A 24,744-nucleotide genomic window follows, 5' to 3' on the forward strand; every position below is an offset into this window, starting at 1 on the left:
GAAGAGGAAGAGCCACAAACTCCGACTGTGAGAAGATCAGTTCGAGAAAGAAGGCAGCCAGAAAGGTATAGTCAATCTGCTTTCTATTCAAATTTTGTTTTGTTTGTTACTGATGATGATCCCAAAACTGTGAAGGAAGCAATGGATTTAGAGGATGGAAAACTCTGGAAAGAGGCCATGGTTGATGAAATGACATCTTTGCACAAAAATGAGGCTTGGGATCTGGTGGAGTTGTCGGCTGGAAGGAAACCCATTGGCAGCAAATGGATGTTCAAAAAGAAGACAAATACAGAAGGAAAAGTGGAGAAATACAAAGCTCGGTTGGTAGCAAAAGGTTATTCCCAGGTGCTGGGAATTGATTTTGGTGATATTTTTTCTCCTGTTGCCAAGGTAACTTCTATTAGATTACTTTTATCTGTCGTTTTTGCTTTTGATTTTGAGGTAGAACAGATGGATGTGAAGACAACATTTCTTCATGGGGATCTGGAAGAGGAGATCTACATGAAGCAACCTAAAGGCTTTGCGGTGAAGGGTAAGAAAGAACTGGTGTGTAAGTTAAAGAAGTCTCTGTATGGGTTAAAATAGTCACCAAGGATGTGGTATCAGAAATTTGATACATTTACATAGGGACTTGGCTTCACCAGAAGCAAAGCAGATCATTGTGTGTATTTTAAATTAATTGGTGACTGTGTTATTTATCTAGTCTTGTATGTGGATCATATGTTGCTGGTTGGAAATGACAAAGAAATTATCCAAGATTTGAAGACCCAATTGTCCTCCAAATTCAACATGAAAGATCTTGGTGCTGCAAACTATATTTTGGGCATGGAAATTAAAAGAGATCGTACAAAGAGGAAGCTCTGGTTAAACCAGAGGAAGTATGTCGAGACAATACTGCAGAGGTTTAATATGCAGGATAGTAAACCGGTGAAGGTTCCTATTCCTGTAGGTGTGAGGTTATCTGCTGAACAGTGTCCCAAGACATAAGAAGAGGAAGAGGACATGTCCTGTGTTCCATATGCAAGTGTAGTCGGTAGCCTGATGTATGCAATGGTCTGTACTAGACCAGACATTACACATGCAGTGGGAGTATTGAGCAGGTTTATGCCAAAACCAGGGAAGGAGCACTGGACAGCAGTGAAGCGAGTTTTCAGGTATTTGTGTGGCGCTAGTGATTATGGTTTGTGCTACCAAGGAAGACTAGGATTGGACAGAGTGTTGGGTATTCATGGATTTGCTAATGCAGACTGGGTTGGAGATTTGGATCAAAGAAGATCTTCAAGTGTGTATGTGTTTAACCTATTTGGAGGTGCAGACAGTTGGATGAGTAAGAAACAATCTATAGTGGCACTATCAACTACAGAGGCAAAATACATGGCAGCCACTCATGCAAGCAAGGAAGCAGTTTGGTTGCAGAGATTGTGTTCAAGTATGGGGTTAGTACAGGAAGCTATAAGGATAGACTATGACAGCCAAAGTGCAATTTTCTTGGCAAAGAACCCCGCATATCATTCAAAGACAAAGCACATTGATGTTCAGTATCACTTTGTGAGGGATATGATAGAAGACAAAAAGGTGTTGCTGGTAAAGGTGGACACTTTGAAGAATACTGCAGATGCATTGACAAAATCTATGAGCTCTAAGAAGTTCTCTTGGTGTAGAGAAACAATGGGCATTTCAGGGCTGGAAAAATGACTAAGCTCTCTTGTGGCCCCCTGTGGAAAGAAAACAACAAGTGGGAGAATGTTGGGTTGTGTTATATTCTTTCCACGACTAGCCCACGTAGTTAACTGGGGGGTTAGAGGGGGGGTGGATCACCCCCTTCACTGCGTTGATTGTCTAGTTGGGGGGGGGGGGTCACTGGAGGTTTGAGGTGTACCCGTAACCCCACTTTATGGGGTTTGGGGCAGCACCCCAGAAAATTTTGGTTTTGGACCCTATGTTAGGTTGGGCGGACCCACCTATGGTTTTGTGCATGATTTTCGCACACGTTTTTTTTTTTGGATGCGATGTTTTTCGGTCCATGGTATTGGATGCTTCGGCATGTATAAATATGTATTATAACATTGAAAGGAACATAATGAAAAATCAAGCTGGTAGTCTCGGTTTTGGGATCCAGGGGAAAATCTCTATGTATATGTGTTTTATGTGTTATGCTCTGGCATTGTTTATTTTCTGTGTTTTAGAATTCGTATGCAGGTAATTTCTGTATAGGGTTAAAACCTACAATTGCATCAAGCTAATGTCATTCTACTCGAAAGTGTTCAGTAGCTACGTGTTGAGATGACCAATTTAAGGACAAATAATGAATGGTTACGATTGGAACAGGAGAGGATTCTCCGAAGTCTATCCAATCAGCAGAACCAAAGAGATCCAGACCCTAGTGTTGAAGATAGAGAAAAGACCCCAACGGCTCAACATGGAGAAGAGAATGCTGAGTCAACATAAAAACATGGGGAGGATGAAGAAGGGTGCTCAGACAATGTCTCTGACCAACGCAAAACAAAAAGACAGAAATCTGAATTACAAGGAGAATTTAAAAAGATTAAACCGTCACTCTTTGAAGGGGAATCCGAAGAAGCAGCTGAGGCTTGGTTAATTGATATGGGCAAATACTTCCAGATTTATGATTACACTGATAAACTAAAAGCACATTTGGAATTCTATCAGTTAAGGGGTAAGGCTACCCTTTGGTGGGAGGAAATCAAAACAGTAAGGAAAATTGATGAGGAACAGGTTACTTGGAAAGAGTTTCAAAAGCATTTCAAGGATAAGTATCTGACTGAGCATTATTATGACAAAAGGCAAATGAATTTCATGAGTTAAGATTGGGAACCTTAACCATGGATGAATATGTAAAATGATTTACCTCTCTGCTACGTTATGTGCCTTATATGCAAGAGGAAAAGGCCAAAATTCAGTGTTTCATCAGTAGTCTACCCAATTTTATGAAAGAAAAACTTGAATTCGATTACCCAAGGTCAATGGATGATGCAGTGTGGAAAGCCCGCATCTGCTACCAGCAAATGAAATAGAAAAATGAGGGACCTAAAGGAGGAGTGAACAGAAAAGGAAGGAACCTGATCCCAAATAGGCAAGCAAAATTTGCTAATAGCAGAAATGTACAGCAAAAACCTCTCAGCAAATTCCCAGTAAGGAACCAGCCTAAAGCTACATATTCTAAAAATAGACAATCAGAAGGAGCTAATAAATCGGTTAATGACCAGCAGTCAAAACCATCGTTGCAATGTTGGGCATGCAGAGAACCCCACTATTACAAAAATTTTCCACATAAAGAAAGAACGGAACAGTTTTCAAACATGCAGGAAGCATCCACAGTCGGTGAAGTGGCGAGGAGCATGCCCAAAATTAATGTTGTGTTGGATGATCATCAAGTAGAGTACCAACCCACCATGATCGAATGTGAAGGTACGATCGCTAAGCAATATGTTTTTGTTTTTTTATCCTGGTGCCATCCTAACCTATGTTAGTCCTAAGGGAGTAGAAAAATGTCAACTACAGAGAAGTAAGTTTCCAAAACCATGGCTAGTTCAATTAGCCACTGGGACAAAAAGAAGAGTAATTGCAAAAATAGAATGTTGTCCCATAACAATTTCAGGGCAACCCATTTACATTGATCTTAATATACTTCCTTTGGGTTCTTATGACATTCTAATCAGGATGGATTGGTTGGAAAAATGTTGGTCCCTAGTGGATTGCAAACAAAAAACTATCAGTTTTATCGTTGAGACAGGCCAAAGGAAGGAACTCCAAGGAATTAAAACCAATACCAAGTTATGTCCTATCACTGCTAGTCAGCTAGGAAAATGTATCAGAAAGGGCTATCAAATATATGTTGTTCAGGTGGGATTTACAAATTCCAAAAATAAAATGACCTCCTTGGAAAACATTCTAGTCATCCAGGAATTTACTGATGTATTTCCTAAATCCATTCTTGGATTGCCACCCAAGTGCGATATTGATTTCACCATTGAATTAATTCCGGGAGCAGCCCCGGTATCTAGGGCTCCTTATCGAATGAGCATACCTAAGTTAATAGAACTCAAAATGCAGCTTCAAGAGCTTTTGGATAAAAAGTATATCCACCCCAGTGTGTCCCCTTGGGGAGCCCCCATATTATTTTTACGAAAAAAGACAGAACCTTGAGATTATGTATCGATTATTATCAGTTGAACAAACTTACAATCAAGAACAAATACCCCTTGCCACGTATTGATGATCTATTTTATCAAGTGCAAGGAGCCAAAGTATTCTCAAAGATTGATTTAAGGTCTAGCTACCACCAAATAAGGATAAAGGATGAGGACATCTGCAAGACTACATTTAGAACTCGTTATGGTCATTACGAGTTCGTGGTGCTACCTTTTGGTCTCACAAATGCCCCAACTACTTTCATGAGTTTGATGCACAGTATTTTCCAGCCCTATCTCGATAAATTCGTGTTGATTTTTATCGATGACATATTAATATACTCCAAGAATCAAGAGGAGCATAAAGAGCATCTGAGGATTGTGTTGCAAACGCTACGGGAAAACCAGTTATATGCTAAGTACAGCAAGTGTGACTTTTTCAGAGACTAGATTCAGTACTTGTGTCATGTTATATTAGTGGAGGGGATAACAGTAGACTCAGAAAAGATCAAAACCATTATGGAATGGACCACACCAAATAATGTCACAGATATTAGATCATTCCTAGGCTTGGCTGGTTACTACCGTAGGTTCAGTAAAGGATTTTCAAAAATCGCTTTTCCGGTGACCTCTTTACAGAAGAAGGGACGTGCTTTCAAATGGATAGTCAAATGTCAACAAAGATTTGAAAAATTAAAGCACCTACTTACCACTGCACCTGTGTTAAAGGTATTTGATCTAGAAAAATATTTCGTGGTTTGTAGGGATGCTAGTAAGGAGGGTGTTGGCGGAGTGTTAACACAAGAAGGGAAAGTCATTGCTTATGAATCATAAAAATTGAAGGAATATGAGCAGTGATATTCGTCTTGCAATCTTGAATTAACAGTAGTAGTGCATGCACTTAAAATGTGGTAACACTACTTGTTGGGGAAGAAATTTATGTTATTAACAGATCATAGCAGCCTTACCAATTTCTTCAATCAGTCTAGCTTAAATGCCCGGCAGGCTAGGTGGATAGCATTTTTAAGTGAATTCGATTTTGAGATGAAACATCTCAAAGGGAAGGAAAATCGAGTGGTCGACGCTTTGAGCAGAAAAGTGCATTGTATTTATGAGGTCCAAATCAATCAGGTACACTCAAACATCCCTAAAATCATAAAAGAAGCCTCATGCAAGGATCCAAAATACACTTTTCTTTTGCAGCAAACAAAGGTAGCTCTGTTAAGGGGGGAAAGATTAGATTTTGACATAAGTCCCAACAACCTCCTTACCTTCAAAAATAGAATATATGTTCCTAACCAAAGCATGGTCAAACAAATGATATTGGATGAGTTTCACAGAAAACCATGTGCTGGTCACCCAGGTTACCAAAAGTTGTTTTCAGCCATCAAGAAAGGGTATTTTTGGCCCGGGTTAAGGAAGGATGTCACTGAGTACTTATCCAAATGTTTAGAATGCCAGTTGGTGAAGGTGGAACATCAGCACCCTGCTGGTCTGTTGCAGCCATTGCCCATTCCGGAATGGAAATGGGAGACCATATCTCTAGATTTCATCACCGGCTTACCTCGCACCAAGAAGCAGCACGACTCAATTATGGTGGTGGTGGACAAATTGAGCAAAACAGCTCACTTCATCCCTGTGAAATCCACTTATAAAACGGTGGAAATTGCAGACATATTTATGAAGGAAATATTCCGTCTGCACGGAATACCCAGGGTGGTAATTTCTGATAGAGATGTAAAATTTACATCTACATTCTGGAAGACCCTCTTCTTAGGACTGGGCACCCATATTGAATTTAGTACAGTTTATCATCCTCAAATGGACAAACAAACCAAACAAGTGAATCAAGTGTTAGAGGACATGTTATGTATGTTTGTGATGCAACAGCCACATAAGTGGGAAGACTACCTCCACTTAGTGGAATTTTCTTATAACAATGGACACCATGAATCACTAGGCATGAGCCCCTTTGAGGTGTTGTATGGGAGAAGGTGCAGAGTGCCCATAGATTGGAACATCCCAGTTAATAAGTTAGCCTTGGGTCCGGACATGCTAGTAGAAATGGAAGAGACAGTTAAGAAGGTCCGACAAGATCTAAGGGCTGCCCAAGATAGGCAGAAAATGTATGTAGATAAAAAGTGGAACTACAGAGAATTTCAGCTAGGGGATCACGTTTATCTAAGAGTGAAGCCCCAGAAAAGTTCCTTACAATGGAGGGGTTGTGCTAAGTTAGCACCCCGGTATTGTGGACCCTTTCAAGTTCTGGAACGGATTGGGCCAGTCACCTATAAACTTGCATTACCAAGCCATATCTGGGTCCATAACGTGTTTCATGTCTCTTTGCTAAAAAAATATGTGTACAATCCACAACATATAATTAGCTGGGAAAACATTCAGGTAATCGGTTAAGGAGAATACTTAACTTTTGGATAAATTATTTTAGAAAAATTATGACTGTGAATTTTGTATGTGCACATCGAACTGGAAGGAGAATTCCTGGCAGAACCTCTTCGTATTCTCGATCAGAGAGAAACCACCTTACGGAAGCGGGTCATCACCCAGGTTAAAGTGAAGTGGAAGCACTTTGGCCTGGAAGAGGCCACCTAGGAAGAAGAGGGATTTATGTAGTAAGCTTACCCAGCATCATTTTCTTAAATTAGGAGAACACCAGGGATGATGTTCCTCAAAAGGGGGGGGAGATGTAACACCCCCAAGCTACGTGAAAAATTACTGTAGTTACTGAGTTTAATTTTATGTTTCACTGCATTTAAACTTTTAAATTATGTTGTTAAATATAACAATGACTGAGGTTGGAAGGCCAGTATACATTTGGTTACCTGATTAATGCATAATTAGGAATTCAGATATGTTAAGTAAAATAATAATTGTTTTCAATAATTAAAAGAAACAGTTATCAAGAAACAGTTCCCATCTGCCCTGGAAAGGGAAATATAGAGGTGGAAAATATTCAGTGAGCTCTCCTAGAGCTGGGTGGAATAAACCAGTGGGAAGAATACTCAAGAATAGTCTGGAAAGGTACAGGACTTGAGGCTGGACAGTGGAGTCCTGAGGCCCAAGGTACCCGACTGTAGCTGGATATACATTTACTTGACTGTAAGGAAACGAAAGTGCTCGAGGGAGAGTCTAGATGTAATTGCCAGACTCGTGGCTGGGAGGAGAGACTTTCCAGATAGAAATAGATTTTATATATATATATATATATATATATATATATATATATATAGATATTCTCAAGCAGTAGACAGATAAGTAAAATAGCAAGCTTTCATAAAATTATATATATATATATTCTCAAGCAGTAGATAGATAAGTAAAATAGCAAGCTTTCAAAAGATTATATATATATTCTCAAGTAGTAGGCAGATAAGTAAAATAGAATCTTTCATAAGTTTATATATATATATATAGGCAATAGATAGATAAGTAAAATAACATGTTCTCAAAAGACTATATGCCCATAAGCAGGAGATAGATAAGTAAAGTATAACACTTCCAGAATGCATAATAAGGTTTAGAAAGTATTGTTATAGTTTTGAAATAAATGAAGTAAAACCTTCTTGAAAATTATATTTGAACCAAACCATAATCGAAAATGCTAGTTCAAGCATAAATGGTAAAACAATATAGTAAAAACCTAAATATTAACTAATAGACATGAGCATTACATAACGAATGTATTCCTTTCTTGTATTCTTTAGATATTGTATATAAACTTAAAAACTATAGAAACCCATTTTATTAAACAGTCAAAATAGTCCCTTGGAAGATTATTACCAGAACATAGAACGATAATACTCATCGCAATTCTGGGATTTCCGGACCAATCGCATGCAAAACCAAGCCTAGCAGCTATTATTCAATTGTCTAAATACTTATATAGTTGTTGTTCAAATAAAAGAAATTAGGAATGAGAAAAATGTTGTAATTCATAGGCACAGACATTAATGGCAAACCATATACATTATGCAAAAGTTTCCATTCCTTAAAGAAAAATATAATCAAGTCCATCGCGGTAGAAACCGCATCAGTTAAGTACGCGGTGGATAGTATGCAGGACCGACTTTAAATTATCAGTAAAACTATTAAAATTACTAACAAAATACCCTACTTTCTTGCATAAATTCTCAGCAAATTAAAGATCAAGTATATAAATAAGCCCGGAATTCCTGCTACATTAAAACCCTTGAATATGCCAAGTAAATTCCAACTCAAACTTATACAACAATTTAAATAAAACCAGAAAACAAGTTATGGGCCTCAGCCTCAGTCGCCGAGCAAACTACATGTTTAATACTCCATAAAGGAAGCAAGTATGGAACCAGAGAACAGACTTCCAACCTGAAAGCAACCGAAGTAGACAAACCATGAGGACTTTGGCATACACCATTGCAACCACAAACATAATCGGCGCGTTGGAGGTGGCTTACCTACATGACAACACTCTCGTTAGAAATCGACTAAGGGTTCAGGACTTGCTGAGAAAGTGAACCAAAGGAATGGCCAAGGGTAGAATAGTCACCTATGTGTGGAGGACTTCCATCGTTGACGGCCTGACTGCCTTGCCACATAAGTCATGGCCCCTTTCGATTCAGTATTCTTGACTATAAAATAAATATTTAATTGACCAGAACAACAGAGGGTTCATATATGTTACCTTCGTTAAGATTACATTGATCCAGGTCACCTTTCGTGGAAGCCGAGTACCCCTAAACCATTCTTGAGCAAGGAAGGCCACTAGTTAGCCACCAACCCAGTCGAACGATGGACACAGAAACCCAACCTAAGTCGCATGAAATTCCTGGACTGAGAAAAGGTGAATAGATGAGAATACCTTGCACTATCAGGTGATCAATAATCGCCATGGCTCGCGACACTGAGAGTTCCACGCAAGTTTGAAAGCTCGCAGGCCGAACGAGCTACAAAGCAGCAAGAACCTCCCGCTTACCAACACAAATGGCAAGCCAACCAGCCCAATTGGGTGAATCGTTGAGTTAGTTAAACCCTAACCCTATCTCACCGTCGGATCACCTTCTGCAGATCGACAGTCGAGAGTGAGGCCACCTGTAGCAATCCATCCTGTCGCACTAACATTTGCAAGCCGAAGGACTAGCCTTATTCATGACGCGTGGCCTGGCCTTCAGGGTCAATTTAATAGAAAATCGCAATTCTGGATTATACCATGGGAGTTTAATGAAAATGATAAAGGTTATGTGTATTATGTCAGTCAGTTGTGTACAATGCAATAATTAAAATGGTGTTAAAACCTGTAACTCCATATCCAGCTTGTAAACATTTAAATATAGTTTGAATTCTATTAATTCCGTATTTATTCTCTTGTTTTCTTCTTAAAAGAAGAAAAAAAATATATGTAGTTGTTACAAAATATATGGGAATCCACATTAGTCATCAACCCAATTGAAATTATAGAATTGATAAAAGGATAAATGGAGGATCATAAAGCTTACTATGGGTTTGAAAATAATTGTAAATATGTTGATCTTTGGATTTGGGATAAAAAAAGTTTCTCTTTTATATTCTATTCACCCATATTATTTTATTTGGATGTAAGTTTCGGGGTTGTAGTATATCCAAAGAATCATGGGGGGATATTGAGCCAATCCAAAATCATTTTATAACCTACAACCTCATGATTAAAGAATGTGCTCTTTACTATATTCTTTTGATTGAATCTAGTCTTTCCTCTATTGAAAGCATGGATATGATTAGGTATATCATGTATAAGAAGAAGTTATACAATATGGAAGCAAAGAGGTTTCCCAAAATTTCTTCTAACTCTATATAAACTCCACACCTTCAGCTCAAGTGAGGATGGCATAAGGATGCCAAATCTTGGCTAGACCATTTGGGGATAAAGGAGGAGATCATCTTGTGGAATAATGAAAATATTAAGAATATTATTACCTCTAGATTTAAGTAGTAAAAATTTAGAGGGGAAAAGGAAACTAAGATATTATAAGGAGGTGATCAACCAATTCTTGAAAACTAGAATTATTTGTCTATGGTGACCTTTGTTAAGAAGAAAATAAATATTTGTAAAATAACAACTAATTCTCATGAACTTCATAGTGAAACTTGGTGTTGGTCTACTCTCAAAACCCCATGGGAAGAAAGAGGCTTTCACGTGTGTGATACTAAGAGGGTTGAAAATGAAAAGCACATTATCATAGATTTCCTAACTTATGGTAAACACCGATGTAATTTTCAAAATATATATCACATTACAAATCATCTTGACTAGTTAAGGCAACAAAACTATGAAACTTTTCTCTCACTTCTCTTCAAGCATAGAAATACTAAGTCAAAAACAATTCATAAATTTCTTACCTTTTTAAAATTTGATATACCATATGTTGGCATTATGATGCATGTGTTGTACTTGATGGCAACCCCCCTCATAGAAGACCATCTCACTTATATACATTCAGAAGAGATATCAGATGTAACATAATACATAGATGCAGGACAGCTCAAAGGAATCAAATGGCAAGTTCTTAGTAAGCTTTGCCATCAAGTCGTTGGAAATAATACTGAGAGGGGGGGGGTGAATCAGTATTATCACATTAATAAGACTTTTTCATTTCCATAATCAGATTCATATATCCTACTACCACAACTTCTTATGATTAAGTTAATCGATCTTCAATGAGTGCATTAGAGCATTATCAACCATATTATCAGTTAACAGATGTAGTAACATAAAGTAGATCATCACACGTAAGGCACACACATGAACACAATGATATAAGGTGGAAACCCAATGCGGGAGAAAACCACCTGCTGCAAGTCATCTCAATCTTCTTCTTAATAAGAAAAATTCTTTTACAATATTTGTACTGGTGCAGCCTTATACCAGTACGGGAGCTACAACCCCCTTTGCTCTTGTACTAGCCGATCCATTTACTAGTACGCAGGCTACTACCTGCTACAATGCTCCAAAGATTTCCTTTAGCTCTTGTACTAGCTTAGATACTAGTACGTAGGCGCCGGCCTACAATCTTCTCTCCTTCAAGTACCACGTTTCATCAATTTTCATACTGGATACACTGAAGCACAACCCATAAACTGAAAGGCCACATTTCATCCAATTTTCATACTGGACCCAACAACAACATTGAAGCTCAAACAACCTTCTGAAACACCCAATCAACTGAAGTAACCAGATCAACAATAATAGGACCAAACCCAGAACACAACAATGATAAACAAAGATTTTAAGAGAAGGAAGCACCCTGCTCAACTGCTAGCCTAAGTCCGGACTCACCCTGCTCAACTGCTAGCCTGAGTCCCGGACTCACCCTGCTCAACTGCTGGCCTGAGTCCCTGGACGCACCCTGCTAAACTGCTAGCCTGCGTCCCTCGCACTGAGTCTACTGAACTGCCTGCGTCCCGGCGCACCTGAACCCTTCTGTGCCTGCGTCCGGCGCACCTGAAACTCTTCGCTCCTGCGTCCCGGACGCACCTGAACCCTTACTGCACCTGCGTCCCTCCGGGCATAGATGATTTCAAGACTTTAGAAGTAACCCAGACAATCAGATCCACAGATCTGAACATGCGCCAAGAGATCTTGGTCCATTAATAGATTCGCCTTCATTAGATCTAGACTAGATTTCACCTCATAAGATATTCAACAAAAGACATACTCAAACCAAATGATCTCCTTTGCTTTATATAGGCAATCTCCTCCTCAAATCAAGGAACAATACCACGAGCCGACACCATAGAAACACAAAACCGTCGGCTAGATACCACACAAGAAACCCCCACGTGCTTTTTTCTGCCTTGAAATGTGTGCACTGGGTGGACGCACCCCCTGAACGGCTGGCCTGCGTCCCTGGACGCAGTTTCTGCATGGTGTACCTGCGGGTACGCACCTTCTGAACTGGCTTCCTGCGTCCTTCATAATTTTTCAATAAAATGAGAGCTGATCATCAACTTCTGCTGCTGACTTGAAGAATAGTGAACTACCATCTGAATGGGTTGCCATCAAGGACAACACTTTAGCCATAATGCCAACAATCTCCCCCTTTGGACTTGATGGCAAAGCTTACTAAGAACTTGCCATTTGATTCCTTTGAGCTGTCCTGCATCTATGTATTATGTTACATCTGATATCTCTTCTGAATGTATATAAGTGAGATGGTCTTCTATGAGGGGGGTTGCCATCAAGTACAACACATGCATCATAATGCCAACAATCTCCCCCTTTGGACTTGATGGCAACAACACCAAATCACTCTCCCCCTTTGACATCAAGGGCAAAGGGGTATGCTCCCCCTAAGAACATGCTCCCTTTGACTATAAACCAGATCTGCTGAAGTCTCTGAATGAGCTCCCCCTTTGAATATGACATGGTGCTCCAATCTGATAATGGTCTTTCTGAGAACAAGCTGAGATGTCTGCTCTGCTATATAGTGCTGTTCATGCTCAAGCTCCCCCTGACTGTAAGCAAGGTCTGCAAAAAGATGTTCTACAAGAAGAACATGACTCTATAAAATACATACATCCATCACCCATCACAATAAGGATCATCCATCCAACCAAGTGGGAATACATCAGAAATATGAAAACCAAATACATTACATCTTCATCCTATGCATAGTGGGGGGACATAGGCCGTTACATGACCTGAAGAGATGACGATAATAGATAGACTATTACAACATGAGTCTTGCTACGACCTTCCAAACATCTAAAGATCATGACAAACAACAGCACTGAATAATCTGCTCCATAGTATCTATCAACATCAACTCATAACCATCCAGATCTACATGAATCAAGAGCCATCAAATGAAAGCATCAGCATCAATCAACATATGTATGAATAATCATCCCTGTATCCAGCCAACAATCCTCATTCATTTGTGCCAAGAAAGAAATCATGCATCTTGCTCATGTCAACATCATCATGAAATGCATATGAGTAACTCATCATCATCATGTCTCCAACAATTCGACTTTGAATAATCATCCACGAAATCAGCCAACCTCATCCATATATGTGCCAAGGATAATAAAGACTTCATGCAAGCATCATTAGAGAATCAACCATACATCTGATCATGTGACCAACTCATAAGATGAATCATAAGCATTGTCACCAAGGACCATAATGCCAACAATGAATTTAGGACATATGCTCCCCCTGAACCAGTGCCATCTGTTAAATCTGATCATGCATATCAAGAAGAATCAGCCAATAAATGCTTTGAGACAGGTACGCACTTCATCTTCTGCTGCGTTGCGTCCTGTTGCTGCAGGGACGCACCCAAAAACACTATCGTGTTGCGTACTTTTACTCAGGGACGCACCCAAAATTACTATCGCGCCGCGTCCTTTTGCTTCAGGGACGCACCTTATCCTCAGTCGCTCTGCGTCCCCACGCAGATCTTCAGTTACTGAAATGCGTCCTGGACGCACCTGGACTTGGTCTGGCCTGCGTCCGCACGCAGGTCTCCTGTTACTGCACTGCGTCCTGTACTTTCAGCTTCCTCTGATTCTGGTATGTCTGTACATTGTACTGTGCCATCCTTTTCTGACTGTACTTCCTTTTTCCTCCATATCTTCAAGCGTGATGATGACATTTTCTCCTTTTGATATGGTGCCCAAACTTTGTTCCTGCATTCCTTGGCTATATGTCCAAGCTTGTTACATGCATAACATCTTACATGTTTCATATTCCTCCTGTAACAATCAGTAGCTTTGTGACCAAACATATTGCAAGCAAAGCAATATCCATAAAAGTACCTTGATTGAGATGACCTTTCTGCATAATGGTCTTGAACTCTTCTTCTTCTACATCTAGCTGCAACATGTCCAAGATTATGACATACATAACATTCAACATTATTCATAGGAGGAGTAAAGGATTTTCTTTGAGGAATCTCTTTCCTTGGTTGATGATGAGATTGATCTTTCACTTCTTCGTTGATCACTTTAGATTTCCTTTTAGAGTTTCTTGCCTCACCTTGTGAACTAGATTCACCTTCAACAGATTCATGGAAACCAAGACCAGTCTTTATAGCAGGGGACCTTTGACTACTAAGAATATCATCCAATACTTTAGAGCTATCTTGAAATCGTAAAAGCTTATCCTTTTCTTCTAGTTTACCTTTCAAGATATTTACCTCAACCTGAAGCTGTTCTTCCTTTTCAAGAGATTTCTTTTTCAAAACTTCTTCAGCTTTCCTTCCTTCTTCCATTTGTTCCCTTAGTTTGAGAATTTCTTTTTCTTGTTCTTCATACAGATCCTGCTGCATTTGACGAACTCGGAAGGCACATTCCAGTTGAGATTTTAAGCTGGTGACTTCGTTTTCTTGTTTTGCAACAGCTTGGAGTAGATCTGTATTCTGCTTCTTTGATTCTTCAAGATCTCCTTTTAGTGAGAGGATTGTAGCTTCAAGATTTTCATAGTAGCTGGATCTATCTTTGAGTTTCTTGATGGTTGTGCTTCTTTCGTTGACTTCTTTTCTTAATGATGTCACTTCATGCTGCAATTTTTGACATTGGTCTTCCTTGTCCTTGAGTAGCTTTCTTACCTTGTTTCCTTCTTCTAGTTGTGCCCTTAGTTTGGTAGCTTCTTCTTTGAAATCACATTCCTTTTTGTTTAATAGATCTTGTTGATCTCTAATTTTGTCTGTCAGCCTTTTAAATTCTGCCTCTATTTGATATCTTTCTTGTTCACCCATAAGAGCAAATTCAGTAGTTTCGCTATCACTTTCATCTCTTTCACAAGGAAATATAGCTGGAACATCAGAGGATAACACATTCATACCTGATAATGACTCTGAATCTGATTCTGAATCTGAAGAGCTTCTTATGCCTAATCCCCAATCGATTCTTCCACTGTCATAGTTCTTCTGAGATGACTTCTTTTTCTTATTAGCTTTCTTCTTAAGCTTCTTTCCCATTGTTCCACGGATCTCCTTCAAGCGATCAAGCTTCTATCAAAGGACCTGCTCTGATACCATTGTTGGAAATAATACTGAGAGGAGGGGGGTGAATCAGTATTATCACATTAATAAGACTTTTTCATTTCCATAATCAGATTCATATATCCTACTACCACAACTTCTTATGATTAAGTTAATCGATCTTCAATGAGTGCATTAGAGCATTATCAACCATATTATCAGTTAACAGATGCAGTAACATAAAGTAGATCATCACACGTAAGGCACACACATGAACACAATGATATAAGGTGGAAACCCAATGCGGGAGAAAACCACCTGCTGCAAGTCATCTCAATCTTCTTCTTAATAAGAAAAATTCTTTTACAATATTTGTACTGGTGCAGCCTTATACTAGTACGGGAGCTACAACCCCCTTTGCTCTTGTACTAGCCGATCCATTTACTAGTACGCAGGCTACTACCTGCTACAATGCTCCAAAGATTTCCTTTAGCTCTTGTACTAGCTTAGATACTAGTACGTAGGCGCCGGCCTACAATCTTCTCTCCTTCAAGTACCACGTTTCATCAATTTTCATACTGGATACACTGAAGCACAACCCATAAACTGAAAGGCCACATTTCATCCAATTTTCATAATGGACCCAAAAACAACATTGAAGCTCAAACAACCTTCTGAAACACCCAATCAACTGAAGTAACCAGATCAACAATAATAGGACCAAACCCAGAACACAACAATGATAAACAAAGATTTTAAGAGAAGGAAGCACCCTGCTCAACTGCTAGCCTGAGTCCGGACTCACCCTGCTCAACTGCTAGCCTGAGTCCCGGACTCACCCTGCTCAACTGTTGGCCTGAGTCCCTGGACGCACCCTGCTAAACTGCTAGCCTGCGTCCCTCGCACTGAGTCTACTGAACTGCCTGCGTCCCGGCGCACCTGAACCCTTCTGCGCCTGCGTCCGGCGCACCTGAAACTCTTCGCTCCCGCGTCCCAGACGCACCTGAACCCTTACTGCACCTGCGTCCCTCCGGGCATAGATGATTTCAAGACTTTAGAAGTAACCCAGACAATCAAATCCACAGATCTGAACATGCGCCAAGAGATCTCGGTCCATTAATAGATTCGCCTTCATTAGATCTAGACCAGATTTCACCTCATAAGATATTCAACAAAAGACATACTCAAACCAAATGATCTCCTTTGCTTTATATAGGCAATCTCCTCCTCAAATCAAGGAACAATACCACGAGCCGACACCATAGAAACACAAAACCGTCGGCTAGATACCACACAAGAAACCCCCACGTGCTTTTTTCTGCCTTGAAATGTGTGCACTGGGTGGACGCACCCCCTGAACGGCTGGCCTGTGTCCCTGGACGCAGTTTCTGCATGGTGTACCTGCGGGTACGCACCTTCTGAACTGGCTTCCTGCGTCCTTCATAATTTTTCAATAAAATGAGAGCTGATCATCAACTTCTGCTGCTGACTTGAAGAATAGTGAACTACCATCTGAATGGGTTGCCATCAAGGACAACACTTTAGCCATAATGCCAACACCATATTGGTCTTAATAGACATTCATCCTAATCATCATAAAATATATATATATAAATCAAAATTATAAAAATGATTAAATTATATATCTATATATATATGGAATAATTAAATTTATTTATATAAATTTTAAACTTACTATATTAAATTATTTCAAACATTTAATTTATTCATATTTAATGATTTGGTTATTTATCTAAAATTTAATTTATTCATATTTAAATATTTGGTTATTTATCTTTCCTTTACTCTTTTTTATATTGTAATATAATTTTATAGGATAACGCCTCCTCTTATTATAAAAAACTACAAAATAATAGGATTCTAATTTTCATATTATATATAATAATTTTTTCTTAAATATTTTTCATATTATATATAATAATTTTTTCTTAAATATTTAGTTACATTATTTAAAAAATAAATAGAGCCAATATACTTGAATTTAATAGTTAAATTATTTAAAAAATAAATAAAATTAATATAGTTAAGATTTAATTTTAATATAAATATTTGATATATTTTTTGATTGAATTTTACATATTTTTTTTGTTAAATTTTATTTTTTCCTCTTACACTTTAAATGTGAGATGTATTTATTTAATTTTAAAATATTTACTAAGGTAAAGCATCATTTAAAATCTTATTAACTCTATGTTTTCGGTTTTTATTATAATTTTTAATACAATTTATTTATGAAATTAAAATTTATATTTTTAGAATTTATTTAAAAAATATAAATAAATAATTTATTAATTTAAAATCACATATGAAAATAAATATAAATATATAATTTTTTTATTATATATATATATATATATATATAATTTTAAAAAATAAATTGTTACATTCCCATATAATTTTTTTGTATATCTATTTAAAACTATAGGATAAATATTGTCTTTAACATACAATATAACTATGTGGAAAAATATCGTTTTTACCATCCAAAATAACGATATGCAACATACCGATTTTAATCATGCACATAATTATAGCACTAGAAACTCATTATTTAAATTTTGTATTTTTTTTTGAAATACAAAGGATAATAACCATGTTGCTATCACAATAGTTAATTCCTTATGGTACACAGACATTTAATTAAGTCTGGTCAGATCATTGAATAAACCTAAGTGAATTTTGATCGTATGATAGATTTTTCTAAGTTTTATTAACTCAACACGTTAGAGGGTACACTCATTTAATCCACTTGTTTAATTTCTGGGTCGCTGACTACCCTAGATTCTCGGTCCTCTCGTCTTTGGATTCTTCTCCATCGTCTCTAGTTGGCTATGCTTCACATGGATGCTTGTATTGTTTCAATGGTGTTGCTTTTCTCTCCCGATTGAATGGTGGAAACACTCTCCCACGAACCTAAACCCCAGTTGGGTAAGGAGACACGGCCCTTGTTGCATTGGCCGACCACTGGCTCATGCTATGGTTCTCTATAATGATCTCCATACAGTAAGGGGTTTTGTTGTTAATTTTCTACATCTAGCAATATGCTTAGTCTATTTTAACCGAGGGTTTCGCTCTGTTCCACATTTTTTGTTCATGGCTGCTCTCCTTTCTGGTTACAGTTCAGTGGTGACCACTGTTGGGTTGGGTAAGAGTCATCCTTTATGATTTTTGTATGTGGAATTTGTTTATTTTACATCATTTTTTAGGGTTACTAACTTATTTTTTTGGTGCCTGTTAGGTACTGCATGCTCGAGTGCGGAAGGGTTTCATTGTACAGCTCCCTCTGTCGAAATCTCTAACCCTCACTCCATTCCTTATGAGGTATGCACGGAAGTTTTGAGCTATGCAGAAGGAATCATAGTCTTTTCCTTTCGAGAGACATTCTAGAACTGTAATGCACGTATACTTTTATTTTAAGGCTCAGAGTTTTGTAATTAGTTGAGGGCTTCGGCTACAAGCCTCTGTTCTAATTTAAACTTCTCGATTGTAATAGATTCACCTTGCTTTTGTTAAAGGCCACTAAATGTTTAAGTCACTTTGTCACTTGAGGGGTACAATAAAACCCAAATGAAACTGAGTTGTTCTGTCTGGAATTTTGTTATTCTAATACATAGGGTTTTGTTTTTTTGTTATTCTCTCTCTTAGAATTGGCAGTAGTGATATTTGGTTTGTCCGCAATGGTTTGCTTGGACCAGAGATTCAGTAACTCCTGGAACTCTATTAGACGAGATCTTTCTATGACTGCTATGTTGGGTTCATTTCTTTACCGAATGCTATAGTTTTGTATGGCTAGTATCTTCCATTGGCTAACATATCAAACATTTCATTATTTGGGTTTGTTTTCAATAATCGTATTATAATGACAGGGGCATTTACTTAGTCTAGAATTTTTAATTTCTTCTAATAGAGGCACTTCCGTCTTTGCCTGCTTTCTAGAGAATTCAATTCTCAAGGATTCTCGACCTAATTCCTTTAACCGGGAATGTTGAAGTGTTCAATCCCTACTATTATTATTTGTAGTGTTTAGGGTTTTTTCCTAATTCTAAAACTATCTTAGATTTATGTTTTCCCGTTCTCAAACTTGTACATCCTGCATCTTAACTATCTGGATTATCTAGTGGCATTTAACTACCTTCCTTCATTGGATTGTTTACCACAATATTCCATTCTCCAGAGTTTTGTATTTGTTTTTTCAAAGTTTTCCTTTGAGGACCTTCAACAATGTATTGATTCAGTTGTTTTGTGTCTCTTTTTTTTTTAAGAAAATATAAACTTAATAAATATATTCTTTCAATTGTTCTGTGTCTTTCTTTTTTTTAATAAAAATAAACTTAACAGTAGCTAAAGTTCTTGCCTACCTTCACTACAAGCTTCACATTAGGAACCTTTCACATATATATAATGTTATATGTGCGCAATTTCTAATAAATTTATTGAAGTCGAATATTCATTCTGTCATTCAATAAATGGATTCATTGATTAAGTGTTCAAGATCCCAGATTATACTTATTTGGATTGTTGAACCGAACTTAACCTTTAATTTTGTCTTGCCTCCCAACCGTGAGACTAGCGCTGCTTCGCTTTATGTCACCCCTCAAGCTACCCCTCCCAGGGTTTCTCCTCAAGAACTCCTGTCTTGAACCACGTGGCTATATAGTCTTCACTAGACTTAGCTACTTAACATTGTTTGTCCTTCCAGCACATTAATACACTTTCTTTTAATATCTCTCAATCTATTCCTCCCTGATCTCAGATGTCGCCCCATCCTCTTGATCCCTTGGAATAAATTTCTCATGGAAGTAGTTAGAGTTGGGTAACTTCCCAGGCTAATTGTTTTAAGAACAAAACTGTTACAATTCATTTCATTTCCACTTTAATTAAACAATTACTGCCTTTATTCTGGTATTCCACTTTTCATGCATTTTAATCAAAACTAACTAATTATATATAAACTTAATTAGTTTTTCATTTTGTTTAATAATGCAATAAATAAATATTTACACATATGAGGGACATCACATCTCCCCCCCCCAAGACTGAACATCGTCCCAATGTTCCTCTATATGAAATAACTTTGGAAAAATTTCCCTCATGGTCCGTTCATCCTCCCAAGTAGCCTCCTCAAGGCCAAAATGTTGCCACTATACTTTAACTTGGGTGATAACTCATCTCCGCATCATTACTTCTCTCCGATCGAGTATACCCATTGGTTCGACTAGGAACTTGCCTTTTTATTCAACCTATATGCCAAAGTAAAACTTTAGTTAATTCATGAAATCAAAATGTATATCAATTATACAATTTTTTACGTACATACATATATATATGTAATATAGATCATTGAGAATTTAAATCCTCCGACTCACCTGTATATCCTGCCAATTTATTATGTATTTGGGGTGATATATATATTTCTTTAATACAAAAACATGAAAATCATTGTGCACACGAATATAACTGGGTAAGGCGAGTTGATAAGCCACTGGTCCAATTCCTGATATAATTTGAAAGGGATCGCAAAATCGTGGTGCAAATTTGGCACATCCATTCCATTGAAGTGTACTTTTCTTGGCCCAAACACGAACATAGACATGATCCCCCACTTGAAATTACTGAAAATTGTAGAATTTCACACTGTAGATCAACAGATTGTGCAATATACTAAAGCAAAATACAAGATCTACTTCTACAACAAATTTGCGGAAGCTTAATCGAATATGAGCAAGATCAAATAGAACACATATAACAGAGAAAAAGAAATTATACAGATGAAACACAAAAGAATACTCTGGGGAAAGCCTCAGTTTAAAACCCTGATCTCTGTATTATCATACAAGTGGAAATATGTCCAGATTACACAAAGCTTTATCTCACAAGATATCCAGCTCTCAGTACAATCGCTCTAGTGCTCATAGATAGTCAAAGGCTTCTCACAAACCTTCTTCTCTGCCCTCCAAGCCTCCTAATTCCTTGCACAGTTTTTCCCAGGGTCCATTGCTTCCACTTGTGGGAATTCCCACCTCACACTGCTCACTTGGCTCAGTAGTAACTGTGCAATCTTGAAGGAGATAATTCCTTCTGCATGGATGAGTTTCCTTTATAGGAAAATTCCTCCAACTGATAGTACAATGTCCCTTCCTGTGATCTCAACTAGGTCTCTGACTGAACTGACATGCATGAGTTATTTATGGGAGAATATTCAGTTATTTGAAGTGCAGCAGTTACATGCATGCATGCATTAACTAACTGAACTCACAATTAGTTCAACAAAATATTTGAACTAATCTAACTAGACTTAACTCAATTAACTGAGCTAACTAATTACAACTCAAAGTACAACTCACCCTGATCTCCTTTAATCAAGGGATAACTTCCTCAATCAATGGAGAAATTGTTGCATGTCTTCACATAGACTTCATGTTTGATTTTCTACAACTAATTAACTCAAGATGAATTAATTAATTATTTTACAAACAACTGCTAAGATCAAATTCGAATTTTGCTTCTCAATTTTAGTTCAGGGACTAACTAAAATTGGAATCTATCCTGAAATGCTATTTATAGCAATGATATTTTTAGCACTTCCATTTTTATTCCTTGTTGCTATGTCCAACACTGGCACCTGAAATGCTATTTCTAGCAATGTTATTTTTATCATTTCTATTTTTTAGCATTTCTTGTTGCTATTTCCAACACTCCCTCTCAACAAGAAAGGCATTCAACTCGAACCCGATCCTGAACCTTTGGAATGTTCTACATGCAACACGTCTCCCTAGTGTTGTTGCTCCAATAACTCTAGAAACAAAAAAAAATCTCCCAACTGACCTTCTTGTTGGGCTAGAAACATCCTCTGATGCTAAAGCTTCCTCTGCCGCATTCAAGTGCTCCCTTTGTGACCTCTAAGTTGCTGCAACACTCCATGCATCTCACACCATTGCACACCTCTCTGTGCCATCCTGCACTGGTGCAACACTCCTATGCCTTTCGCATTGTTGTAGTTTACTAGCTCTGCATTGTCTTGGGATTCCTGCATTGTAGCTCTCTTTGCCACTCCATCTGCATTTGCCTCTACCCACTTAGCCAGTCCTGCTACTCCTCGTCAGGTCTCCCGTAGCAAGGTCTAATCAAAGAGGTTGGGTACCTCAAGGATCCTACCCCTATTTCAGCCTTCTTGGGACTGTCACTCCACATCACCCCACCTCCCACCTAGAGGTATGGATGCATGTGATCCCTCTGCCCACTTGACTTGAAATTTCCCCCTACTAGAAGTCTCTACATGAGTGGATTCCTCCACTCGATCTCCTCTCGGCTTCTCCAGTTGTGGCTGCTCCACAACCTCCTAAAGCTACTTCACCAATTGTGGCTCCTCCACAATTGTCTGAGACTTCTTCTGGCACTGCATGTTAATAGGTAATGTACTCTCCCTCTCAACCACCAAGTCTCCATCAGTTGCCTTGCTCCTCAAGGCTTTGCATGCATCTTGAACCTTAAGAGCATACAGGTTCTTGTCTCGTGAACCAATCTTCTTCACCTATCTAGTGGTGATGTGTCAAAGGAAAACCTTTCCCTTACTAAAGACTACATCATAGCCTTTGTCTTCCAGCATTGCGATCGACACCAAATTTTTCCTCAGTCCTAATACATACTTGACATCGGTCAAGATAATGCGAGCTCCATGCTCCCTCTGAAAAACAATCGTGCCTACACCTGAGACACTATACTTTTCATCATTACCGATCACTATGAGTATCTGGAAATCTTTCTCCTCCAAGGTATTGAACAAACTCTTGTCATCAGTCATGTGGAAAGAAGCTCCACTATCAAGAAACCAACCACATCCCACCATGGATGAAACCATGGATGCGAAGAGGGTGAAATCAAACTCAAACTGTGAAGCCAATGCCTCACCTTCAAATCCTTCCTTGGATCCCATCTTGGATTTCTTCAGTGGACAATTTGTAACAAAGTGGCCCACCTCATGACAATGAAAGCATCGCACTTTCAATTTGTCAAACTTCTTCCCACCATAGGAAGAACTTGATTTGGGATGAGAATCCTTCTCCTTCCCTTTCTTTGCCTTACTCGCTAAGGCGCAGTTTTCTTCATCCTCCTTGGATGAAGAACCATCTCTGGTGATTCTTCTTATCTCCTCCTGCATCAGATCCAACCAAAGTCGTTCCCAATCTGGCAGTTTCTCTCTTCCATTAACCGAGTCTCGGTAGCTATGCCAGCTCTTAGAAAAACGAGGAGAGCTAGACTCACCATGTCATCATCAGTTGTCGTGATCCATACACTTCCAAGCTCATCCCTGCATGTGGTGAGCTTGTTTAGATATGTAGAGATCGTGTCGCCCTTTTCACACTTGATTTTCCAAAGCTTGTCTTTCAGCACCAACTTCCTCTGATTATTGTTGTTCTGATATAGATCTTTCAATGTTTTCCACATCGAAAATGGTGTCTCCTTCCCATGGAGGCTCGAGAGAATGTGGTCTCGAACCCCCTCCAGGAGGATTCTCCTTGCTCTAGCCACACATTTCTACCATTCCACCAATTCTGTAGCATTAGCCACTGCCAACTTGGGGACTTCTTGATCAATGAAGTCCTTTAGACCATTGTCCTCTAATACTGCTTCCATGTGATCCTTCTAGGCTATATAATTTGAGCTGCCATCAAGAGCATACTCGAGTCTTAAACAATTGTATGCCATTGGTGAAATTGAGATGTGATAAGAACTCGATTTCTATATTCATGAACCTCAAACTTCAAACTTCTTTGTATACTGTTATCTCCTTTGATCACCTTTGCTCTGATACCATGTAGAATTTCCCACTGTAGATCAATAAATTATGCAATATACTAAAGCAAAATACAATATCTACTTCTACAACAAATTTGCAGAAGCTTAATCAAATATGAGCAAGATCAAATAGAACACATATAACAGAGAAGAAGAAATTATACACTTGAAACATAGAAGAATACTTTGGGGAAAGCCTCAGCTAAAAATCCTTATCTCTGTATTATCATACAAGTGGAAATATGTCTGGATTACACAAAACTTTAGCTCACAAGCTATCCAGCTCTCAGTAAAATCCCTTTGTTGCTCATAGGCAGTCAAAGGCTTCTCACAAACCTTCTCCTCTGCCCTCTAAGCCTCCCATTTTCTTGTGCAGTTTTTCTTGGGGTCTAGTGCTTCCACTTATGTGAATTCCCACCTCACACTGCTCACTTGGCTCAGTAGTAACTACACAATCTTGAAGGAGATAATTCCTTCTGCATGGATGAGTTTCCTTTATAGGAAAATTCCTCCAACTGATAGTACAATGTCCCTTCCTCTGATCTCAACTAGGTCTCTGATGAAACTGACATGCTTGAGTTATTTATGAGAGAATATTCAGTTATTTGAAGTGCAGCAGTTACATGCATGCATGCATTAACTAACTGAACTCACAATTAGTTCAACAAACTGTTTGAATTAATCTAACTGGACTTAACTTAGTTAACTGAGCTAACTAATTACAACTTAAAGTACAACTCATCATGATCTCCTTTAATCAAGGGATAACTTCCTCAATTAATGGAGAAACTATTGCATGTCTTCAAATAGACTTCATG

This window comes from Pinus tabuliformis, chromosome 6 (genome assembly GCF_031772625.1).
Source record: "Pinus tabuliformis cultivar Carrire ecotype Pingquan chromosome 6, CPIR1, whole genome shotgun sequence".
Lineage (NCBI taxonomy): Eukaryota > Viridiplantae > Streptophyta > Pinopsida > Pinales > Pinaceae > Pinus > Pinus tabuliformis.